Raw genomic sequence first — 12,066 nt, forward strand, 5'->3', positions numbered from 1 at the left:
AGCCGTCACTGGGGTTAACATCTGTTCCATGATCTGCCTGGATCAAATGCTTTCTTCATCAAAAGGGTGGCATGGGGGCTTGAGGGGAATGAAATGGCAATACATAAAGGTAGAAATATTACTCCCATGTCAGGTTTCATCTGAAATTCACATTCTTCCAGAGTAAATGAAATCTGCTCTATGACACACACACTTGGAAAACACACGCATTGCCGTTCAAACACCTGGCAGAAATGAATGTGTGTTTTAATAGGAAAGGGCTTTAATCTTCCCCGGGAAATCCAGCTGGCAAGTGAAAACACTACTGAGGTAAATTATGAATTGCTTAAAGGCACATGGCCTGGCTTTCATTATAAATCCCACAGAGAGATGTCAAAGAGACAAGGATGTTGCGGCAGGGTGTAAGGGGCGCTTGTTGAGTGCATTTTATGATTGTGTCACACAAGTGTAAAAGGTAGGATAAGGTGAAGAATTCAGAATCTTAGCTTTCCTCTGTATTGGCCTTTTCTTCAGAATTGCCATCTATGCTATATCTGAGGGAGAGGGACAAACTACTCAAGTTCTCTCTGTGGCCACATATACACAATACATTTAAAGCACTCACCTGCCCCTTGAACCTTGGGAAGTGTAGTTTACCCTTCACAAACAACTTCCTAGCACTCTTAACAAACTACTGTTCCCAGGATTATTGGTGAGCTAGTGTGGTGTAGTGGTTAAGAGCGACAGACTCATAATCTGGGGAACTGGGTTCGCGTCTCCACTCCTCCACATGCAGCTGCTGGGTGGCCTTGGGCTAGTCACACTTCTTTGAAGTCTCTCAGCCTCACTCACCTCACAGAGTGTTTGTTGTGGGGGAGGAAGGGAAAGGAGAATGTTAGCCGCTTTGAGACTCCTTTGGGTAGTGATAAAGCGGGATATCAAATCCGAACTCCTCTTCTTCTTCTTAAATGTAGGGCATGTAGTGGGGATTGTGTTGTTGTTTAGTTGTTTAGTCATGTCCGACTCTTCATGACCCCATGAACCAGAGCATGCCAGGCACTCCTGTCTTCCACTGCCTCCCACAGTTTGGTCAAACTCATGTTGGTAGCTTCAAGAACACTGTCCAACCATCTTGTCCTCTGTCATCCCCTTCTCCTTGTGCCCTCCATCTTTCCCAACATCAGGGTATTTTCCAGGGAGTCTTCTCTTCTCATGAGGTGGCCAAAGTATTAGAGCCCCAGCTTCAGGATCTGTCCTTCCAGTGAGCACTCAGGGCTGATTTCCTTAAGAATGGAGAGGTTTGATCTTCTTGCAGTCCATGGGACTCTCAAGAGTCTCCTCCAGTACCATAATTCAAAAGCATCAATTCTTCGGTGATCAGCCTTCTTTATGGTCCAGCTCTCACTTCCATACATCACTACTGGGAAAACCATAGCTTTAACTATATGGACCTTTGAGTGGGGATTGTAGACACCCTGAAAAGTGCCCTAATGATAAATGAGTGCATTTCTCTCACACCAAGGCCTGTAACCAAAATAATAAACACTTGAAAAACAGATGCCACAGAGCCACTGAGGTAAGGCCCACAGCTAATTTCCCTCCATCATTTCCTGTTGGCCTGCACCTGGCATTACAACAAGCCTTGAATTGGTACTGATGGATTCTGTTGCCAAGCACTGTGACAAGAGGGCAAGGAGGTTACTCTCTGATTTAACTTTCAATTGGCTCAGCAGCAGAAGTAAGGAATCCAGTGTTGCCACACCCAGCCTCTGTCTTTCCCTCCTAAAGCTGCACACAATCGCCCCTCCGCACACCTGTCCACCCAGGAAGAGGGAATGAAAGGGGATTATCTCTCCTTATCTGGGTTCAGTCAGTTTTTATTTTATTTTCTACTGTGTGCCTTACAATGCGGTCCAGTTAATATCTCAATGCTTCAGATTCATGTTAAGTTCAAATGCAAATAAAACATTAGGTTTTCAAATGCAACCATTAACATGATGTAACTGTCATTTCCAAGGGAAGTTCAGTAATGAAAAGTGCTTGTTGAATCAGAGGAATTATGTCTCTGTCTTCCTGCTCCTCCTTGCCCTTGTGAACTTTTCAGCTCCTTTGCCATCATGCCAAGACATGCTTTTGCTTCAGCGAGTTCTACTGTAAAGGTCACCAGCCCAGCACCCACAGGTGTACATGCACACCCAGAGGTCTTCCATGGCACCCATAGGGCCCCATCCCTCAGCTGAAATTAGGTTTAAAGAATCATCCTGTTGTAACCGGTAAAATAGGTTGTGGTATGTGCTTTGTCACAGTACGTGTGGAGCCCATGACAGTTTCTCCAGTGTGCAAATGTGCCCATAGGCCCCCGACATGTGGGTGACCTCTGTTTTGCTACAATAAAATATAAGTCTATAATCATGGTTTCTGATTGGCTGCTGATTAGAATCAGAAACCGTGGATTGAAGCTAATTTACAAACCAGAGTTTGAGCATGCTGTGGCTTGGCATTGCATCGCAACTGACAAACTGTGAGTCTTAAGAGCCACATAAAACTTAATTTGTGAAACAACAGATGCTGGGGCTGAAGCCTGCGTGCAAGATGGGCCTTTCCCCCCTGAAGAGCCTTTCTCCTAGTTCCAGATGTGAAGGAGCAGTTGTGGTCCCTCAGTGGTCACAGAAAAGCATTCTGTACAATTAGCATGGCACTGAAACCAGAGTAGAGGGCTTAGTTCTGATGAACCCTGCCTCAAATTGAACCCTGATGTCAAAACACTTTTTGTCATCTTGCCACTTTCTACTAAATATGCTCTTGACTGACTGATTCCAGCCCTTTGCTCTCATTCTGACAAAACAAGCAAAGAAATCTCCTCACTGTGCTCACTTCTCAGTGCCTGAAATATGAGCTTGCATGACCTCTTTGTCTCTAAATATCCCAGGGAAAGCAAAAGAGTGCTGTATGTCACTTGGCAATTCAGACTCCCCAGTTTTCACCCACAAGTTGGGGGAAACCATTTTGTTTTGTTCTCAGCTAGCTATTGATTGATACCAGAGAGAAGAATCTTTCCAAATATATGTCTTGGAAGTCTTGATGATGATTTTAGAACAGCACGTAGGAAGCTGCCATATACCAGATCAGATCAATTGTCCATCTAGCACAATATTGTCCACACTGACTGGCAGCCACTCTTCAGGGGATATTCCTAGTCCTACCTGGAAATGGCTCTTTCAGAAATGCAAGCCCAGGATCCTTTTGGGGTACATGCATAAGTCACTATTCAACTATGATTACGGCCACAGTATTCCACTCATAGGTGGAGAGACAATGGGAAGAGATACATAAACAGCAAAATTAGCAGCCAGGAATAGAAGCTACCCTTTCTAGCCACAAAGGCAGTCAAGAGGTATAGGAACCACTTTATCACTCAGCAAAAGAAGGTGCAGCGTTATGTATTGACTCAATGAGATGATTAATGTGTAAGCACAGTGGCTCTCTCAAAATATTCAATAATGGAGCGTCTCTGGCACTTAGCAGCCTCAAAGCACTGTGCTACACGCGCCTCAATCAGATTTTGTAAACTTACCTTTGAACTCCACAAAGCATTATACATTTTTCTGTTTTCACTATCTGTTGGATCAGCCCTTGCTAACAATGTTTATTTGTATCGATTCATTCTGGCCATGGGTGTATTCTTTTGCAACTTAAGGGAGCCTCATCCACCTCTTGCTTTATGCAGCTGCATTGGGGGGACTTTATGGGCAATTTTTCTTTGGTATATCGGAAACCACTTAAAAAACAAGCATTTAAAAAACAAGTGGCTGTGACAGAGATTTGCTTCATTCTTAACATCAGAACGATAGGAAGGGAATGGTAGGTTTCTTAGCTCTTTGTGCACTATTGATATTTTTGTTGTTGCAATGGCTTTCTGATTATGCTGAAAGGTAGGAGAAAGGAAGCTCTCAGAGATTCTTAAACCTAAGAATGAGACAGAAAGAGGTTTGGGCTTCTATTCCTAGACTCCTCACAGCGCTTTAGCAAGTCCACCAGAAGTATTATAAAGTGCTGGTTTTTGTGGGTAGTTCAAGTTAAGGTTTCTTCCAATGACTATCACTAAAAGGGAAAGGACACAGTCAAAGGTGACTATGGCGTGCAGCGCTCATCTCGCTTTCAGGCCAAGGGAGCTGGCATTTGTCCACAGACAGCTTTCCGCGTCATGTGGCCAGCATGACTGAACCACTTCTGGTGCAACAGGAACCGTAATGGGTGCCAGAGCACACGAAAACACCATTTACCTTCCCGCCATGGTGGTACCCATTTATCTACTTGCACTGGTGTGCTTTAGAACTGCTTGGTTGGCAGATGCTAGCACAGAGCAACGGGAGCTCACCCTGTTGTGCGGATTTGAACAGCCAACCTCCTGATTGGCAAGCCCAAGAGGCTCAGTGGTTTAGACCACAGCGCCACCTGCATCCCTTTACTAGCACTACTGATTGTGAGAAGTGACATGCTAGAGGTGTATAAAGTTATGGACAGTGTGGAGATTGTGGATACGGAAGTTTTTGTTCCTCATGATGCTAGAACTTGGGGAGATCCAATGAAGCAAAAGATTCAAAGCAGTGCATTGGGTGAAGTGTGAAATTTACTCCCACAAAATGTAACAATGACCACCAACATGGTTGGCTTTAAACGAGGATTAGGCAAAGGCAGAGACTATCTATGGCTACCAGCTACTGTCAGAGACAGTATGCCTCTTTTTTCTCCAGTTGTTGCAAATAGGTGGGGTGAATGCTGTTGAACATAAGCCTGCTTGTGGGTTTCCCTGCTTGTGGACCTCTGCCTGGCCACTGTGAGAACATAGTGTTGGACTAGATGGTCCCTTGGCCTGAACCAGCAGGAGTGTTATTGTATTCTTACCCTTTGATGTAAATATTTGCCCCTTCCCAGGAGACCTACATTGACCTCTGGTCAATGCAATACCAGACAGAGTGACTCAGGATGTATCAAGCTTTAGAGCCTGATGAAGCTAGATAGAACAAATGCTGAAGCTCTCTGAGAATCAATGCCATAATAATAACAATTATGGTCTCAAATTTATTGGAAGTAGAATGCTCATCCTAGTATACCAAATAAACTCACTTCCAAGTTCTGGAGCTGTTTCTGGGAAAACTAAGAGCTTTTCTCTTCTATTAGGATTTCCCCCTCTGTGTGGTACAGGAACAGGTTGTTCTGTTATTTGCACACAGACATGAAAATAATAGATTGTGACTCACATCCTTCCACATTTTCAACATACATTTTAAAGTCTGAGAAAAGTCTTGTTTACAGACACCAGTAAAGTAACTGGCATTCAGATGATTTCATAATAAGATACTTCTCAGTGTTGTACAGTCCTTGGAAACTAGAAGCAAATGACCTAGCAACTTTAATTTCCTTGTAGAAACTGTAAGCTATCATAACCCCAAGCTATTATTTACCAGACAAGGAAACTACAGGAGGAAAAGAAAACCCGACTCTACCATCAAGTTGCTTCTCATACTTTGTAGGAACTCTGTGGGGCAGATTCTAAGTTAGGAGTTGATTGTTTAGCTTGGGATGTTTGTGACTATTGATGGTGGAGCTTTTAGTCTTAGTCTGTAGGGAGTGATATAATGGCTTAAATCCCAACTGTATTCTGCAGAAAAGGACTTCCACTGAGACATGGAAAGCCCTAGATTTCCACAGATTCCTTTACCCACCCACAACCCCTGTCCTCAACATCTCCAAATAAGGTGGGAATATCCCATGTCTGAAACCCTGGAGAGTTGCTGTAAGGCAGTTTAGTCAGTACTCCACTAGATGGATCATTGTTCTTGACTTCGTATAAGGAAGCTTCCTATGCTCCATCCCTTCTGTATCAAACATTATTGCCAATGGTTCTCCACTTCCCAGGGCTAGGTTTTCAAGGTGCACAGGAAACCATAGAGAAGGAAATCCTGTTCTGTAAACTGAAGTCTGCTAATGGTTCATTATATCTGAGGCAATGTGGGAATCAGATAAGAATGCAGGAAAATGTGTGCAGAACAGGCTGGCACCTGTGGGTTTAAATTTTCTATTCAGTTGGATATGTGCTACATAGCCTTTCAATTTTGTAGCATTAACTGTTATCCTCAATTTATTCTGTAATGTATCCTGAGCTTTGGGGACATCAAAGAACAATGTTGCTGCTGCTGCTGTCATGTTTGATCCATAATCCATAGTTCTGCTTTGATCACTAACAGAAGGAGGGTGGGATTTTTTTAAATATATATATATATTGCCTTTTAACCTTTGTGTTCAGACTCCCATGTTGCTTGAAAATCTGCTCTGGAGGGCTGTGGAGCCCTTCAGGAGAGCATGACGTTGACATAGGAGCTGCAGAAGGGGAGGCGAGTTGATGAGGGAACCTCCTTTGGACTGAGGAACTTTGTCAGAATCCAACTTATTTTATGTAATAGTAGTAGTTGCTATTATTCAAGAGCATACTGTGGGGAGAACACAATTTATTGGGAGTGGGGTTAATTGGTTTGTGGGCGAGTTCTTTTTATTATGTATTTTGTGTATTCTGTATGTTGTGAAAAGCCCTGAGATCTACAGATGAAGGGCAGTATATAAATTTAATAAAATAAATAAATATGTCAGAGCATACTGCATCCAGCAATTTTTTAGTCAGGCAGTTTCTGAGGTTTTGTGGTCTGCTCCTCCTGAGTTCACTGAACACATTATTTTGAGGTTCTGAATGTTCTTCAATGTGATTTTTTGTATGTGTGCAGGAAGAACTGACAACAGTGCATCCCACATCACCATTTTTTGTCCCTTCAACACCTCCTTCAGAACAGTGTTGCTTCTAGATAGGCAAAAGCCAGCCTGGAGCAATGCCCAGATGTTTGTTTTGACTGAGTGGATTTGTGTCTCTTGACCCAATGTGCTTACCCTGCTTCCATTAGAGCAACAGGAGTAGGGCAGACAGCAGGGCAGACAGCCAGTTCCGCTGATTTGAAGAGGTCACTGAGTATTATTTTGGGTTGCTGGTGATCAGGTGATGGTAGGTATGAAAAACCTCCGTATCCTGCCAAAACAGAGAAATGCCACAGACATTCAGACTCCCTAAATGTGAATCCCAAAAGAAACTCCATTGTAACTAAATACTTTTGTCTGGCTGGTATTGCCACTATCTGAATCCAGTCTGGAGAATATAAAAATATTTATGCGCAATCAGAGAAAGTCTGTAGCTTTCAAAAATGCAGCCTGTTCTATCACGAAATATGTATGGAATGTAATCCCAAAAATATTTTTGCACCCCAATTACCAGCAGCTCTTGATGAAACATTAGAAACCCAAACTGTGAGATGAGTTGCAGTTTAATGTACATCATGCACGGGCAGTAATTTAAATTAATAATAATTAGCAATTAAAAATACAGAACACATTCAGTATGAACAGTTATTCAATAAACTTATTCCTGAAATATTGATAGTCCCATCAGGTGGCCTGGCTGGTAGAAATGAGAAACTCGGCATCCATTTGTGTTTGTGACTTTTTTCCTGGTAGAGACTTTTATTCTGGTAGCGATATCTGTGTGAAAACCTATGGAACTAAGTCAGTTTTCTTTAAAAAAGAAGAAGAAAAAAGAATATACATAATTGGGAGCACTGAGGGGAAAAATCATAGAATCATAGAATCATAGAATCATAGAGTTGGAAGAGACCACAAGGGCCATCGAGTCCAACCCCCTGCCAAGCAGGAAACACCATCAGAGCACTCCTGACATATGGTTGTCAAGCCTCTGCTTAAAGACCTCCAAAGTAGGAGACTCCACCACACTCCTTGGCAGCAAATTCCACTGTCGAACAGCTCTCACTGTCAGGAAGTTCTTCCTAATGTTTAGGTGGAATCTTCTTTCTTGTAGTTTGGATCCATTGCTCCGTGTCCGCTTCTCCGGAGCAGCAGAAAACAACCTTTCTCCCTCCTCCATGTGACATCCTTTTATATATTTGAACATGGCTATCATATCACCCCTTAACCTCCTCTTCTGCAGGCTAAACATGCCCAGCTCCCTTAGCCGTTCCTCATAAGGCATCGTTTCCAAGCCTTTGACCATTTTGGTTGCCCTCCTCTGGACACGTTCCAGTTTGTCAGTGTCCTTCTTGAATTGTGGTGCCCAGAACTGGACACAGTACTCCAGGTGTGGTCTGACCAGAGCAGAATACAGTGGCACTATTACTTCCCTTGATCTAGATGCTATACTCCTATTGATGCAGCCCAGAATTGCATTGGCTTTTTTAGCTGCCGCGTCACACTGTTGGCTCATGTCAAGTTTGTGGTCAACCAAGACTCCTAGATCCTTTTCACATGTACTGCTCTCAAGCCAGGTGTCACCCATCTTGTATTTGTGCCTCTCATTTTTTTTTGCCCAAGTGCAATACTTTACATTTCTCCCTGTTAAAATTCATCTTGTTTATTTTTGCCCAGTTCTCTAATCTGTCAAGGTCGTTTTGAAGTGTGATCCTGTCCTCTGGGGTGTTAGCCACCCCTCCCAGTTTGGTGTCATCTGCAAATTTGATCAGGATGCCCTTGAGTCCATCATCCAAGTCGTTGATAAAGATGTTGAATAAGACCGGGCCCAAGACAGAACCCTGTGGCACCCCACTAGTCACTCTTCTCCAGGATGAAGAGGAACCATTGATGAGCACCCTTTGGGTTCGGTCAGTCAGCCAGTTACAAATCCACTGAGTGGTAGCAGAGTCAAGACCGCATTTTACCAGCTTCTTTACAAGAATATCATGGGGCACCTTGTCAAATGCCTTGCTGAAATCAAGGTAGGCTACATCCACTGCGTTCCCTTCATCTACCAGGCTTGTAATTCTGTCAAAAAACGAGATCAGGTTAGTCTGACATGACTTATTTTTCAGAAATCCATGCTGACTATTGGTGATCACAGCATTCCTTTCTAGGTGCTCACAGACTGTTTGCTTAATGATCTGTTCCAGAATCTTCCCTGGTATTGATGTCAGACTGACTGGGCGGTAATTATTTGGGTCCTCTCTTTTCCCCTTTTTGAAAATAGGGACAACATTTGCCCTCCTCCAGTCTGCCGGGACTTCGCCTGTTCTCCAGGAATTCTCAAAGATGACTGCCAGTGGTTCTGAGATCACATCTGCCAGTTCTTTTAATACTCTTGGATGCAGTTCATCTGGCCCTGGAGACTTGAATACATCTAAACTAGCCAAATATTCTTGTACTATCTCCTTAGTTATTCTGGGCTGTGTTTCCTTTGCTGAATCATTTGCTCCAAATTCTTCAGGTCGGGCATTGTTTTCTTTATCGGAGAAGACTGAGGCAAAGAAGGCATTGAGTAGTTCAGCCCTTTCTGTGTCCCCTGTTCGCATTTCACCATCTTCTCCTCTGAGTGACCCCATTGTTTCTTTGTTCTTCCTTTTGCTACGAACATACCCATAAAAGCCTTTTTTGTTGCTTTTAACCTCTCTAGCAAGCCTGAGTTCATTCTGTGCTTTAGCTTTTCTGACTTTGTGTCTACACATGCTGGCTATTTGTTTGAATTCCTCTTTGGTGGTTTCCCCCCTTTTCCATTTTTTGTACACATCCTTTTTTAATCTTAATTCAGTTAAAAGTTCTTTAGATAGCCACCCTGGCTTCTTTAGGCACCTTCCATGTTTCCGTCTCATTGGTATTGCCTGACGTTGTGCTTTTAGTATCTCCCTCTTAACAAACTCCCAGCCATCATGAACTCCCTTTCCTTTTAGTATTGTTGTCCATGGGATCTCACCCAGCACTTCCCTAAGTTTTATGAAGTCGGCTTTCTTAAAGTCAAGAAATTGAGTCCTAGTATGCTTGGCTGCTCCTTTCCGCTGTATAGTAAACTTCAGAAGAGCATGATCACTCGCGCCTAATGATCCTTCCACTTCTACCCCACTAACCAGGTCATCAACATTGGTTAGGACCAGATCTAAAATGGCTGTTCCTCTTGTTGCTTCTCCCACTTTCTGGACAATGAAGTTGTCTGCAAGGCCAGTGAGGAATCTGTTTGACCTTATGCTCTTGGCTGAGTTTGACGTCCAACAAATGTCCGGGTAATTGAAGTCCCCCATTACTACTATCTCCCTTCCTTTTGCATGCTTGGCCATCTGTTCCAGGAAGGCATCATCTATGTCCTCCGTTTGGCTTGGGGATCTATAGTAAACTCCCACAATGAGGTCTCTGTTATTCTTCTCTCCCTTAATTTTGACCCAAATGCTCTCACTTTGGCTTTGAGGATCTAAATCTTGGATCTCTTCACAGGTATACACATCCCTGACATATAACGCCACTCCTCCTCCTTTCTTGTCTGGTCTGTTTCTCTGAAATAGATTGTATCCCCCCATTATTACATTCCAATCGTGGGACTTATCCCACCAGGTTTCAGTGATGCCTATTATGTCATATTTAGTTTGCTGTACCAAGAGCTCAAGCTCATCTTGTTTATTTCCCATGCTTTGCGCATTAGTGTACAGACATTGAAGTCCATTAATCATTCCCCCGTGTCTCTTATTTAAGGATTTTTTCCTCCCACCACTAGGTCCGCGTGCTGTTTGCTCCATTTGGTCTATGACATTTGGATGATCATCTTCATTAATTGATAGACTCCTACCTTCAGGAGCAATTAACACCTTTGCAAGTAATATTGAGTTTAGAGAATATGCTTGAATCCCCTCCCCCCCCCATGATAAATGTCAACTGTAATATGTTAGAAGCAGGTGCATAAAAAATGCATAGGGTGCAGACTCTTCTAAAGTAAAAGTATTGATCTTCTAAAGCCTTGACATCCTATCCCAGATACTACCTCTAATATAGTCATCCTTCATAATTCTGACTGCATTGCATAGTGGCTTCCTCAGCTGCACTTCATACGTAAGATGAGTTAGTCTTAAATAATTTGAGGTGCATCTGAATTGATCCCACTTAGCTTATTGTGATTACAGCCTGGGACATTCTGGCAACAACGCCATTCCATAGGCGAATGGATGAAATCTGAAAGACTCGTCACCTGCTTCTGTCATTTGTGTCTGTAACATAGCCCACCTCATCCCCATAAAGGTTTGTTGTAAGTGTGAACTGTTTTATTTGGCCCTGCTATCAACATCCTACCTTTGGCCTTTTGTTCAACAACACTCTGAATTAATTAAGAAAGGGTATTAATTCATGCCTGTCATGATTATATAGATATTCAACTATGTACTGTATATATCAGCAATTTGTATGGTATGCTACTGAAGAGATAAGACAGTTTTCTCCAACCAACTGCTCTCTGGCTGTTTTGGACTACAATTCCCATCAGTCCCAGTCAGTAGGGTAGTGCTGGCTGATTGGTGAAAGCTGAGATAAGGTAAACCAAAGAACAGAGGGCATTGTATTCTATACCTCAAGATAGGCTGATAAGGAATTTCTAAAGTCTTTAATTTGCAACAATATAAAAAAAACCATTGTCGTTGGATGGACCAAAGTTGTTGGGGGGAAGTGGATTGCTGAGGGGCCAGAGATCAACCAGGATCTACCAGGAACACACCACGATCTACCAGTAGATCACAATCTACCTGTTGGACATGCCTGCATATAAAACATATGAACGTGAAATGAGCATGCTGGATCAGGCCAATGGCCCTTCTAGTCTAGCATCCTGCTCTCAAATTGGCCTGTCAGATCATGCTTATGGGAAGCTTGCATGCTGGACATTAGCTGGACAACAGCACAATAAAGCAAACTGAAGAAAGAGACAAAGGCTACAGTTTTGCCTGTGATTTGGCTGCTGAAATCTCCTTGGGATTTAAACACCCTAACTGCATGCAGCAGGATTGCAGCCAATAACTACAAGGGCAGGATAATAAAGGTGATAAATGTGCTAAAGGCAGCAGCCACCACACGCACTAAAAATATGGTGGAGGCTATTATAGAAAAATCATTGAAACCATTAGGACTTATACCTGGCAGTATTGGGAGAAAATGACACCATAAGCTAGAATAGAAGAGTACCACATGAAAGGTACAATACTTTAGTGTTTGAAGTGCTCCCTTGCTGTATACTGG

Source organism: Podarcis vaucheri, assembly GCF_965113315.1.
Source record: "Podarcis vaucheri genome assembly, chromosome: 5".
Classification (NCBI taxonomy): Eukaryota; Metazoa; Chordata; class Lepidosauria; order Squamata; family Lacertidae; genus Podarcis; species Podarcis vaucheri.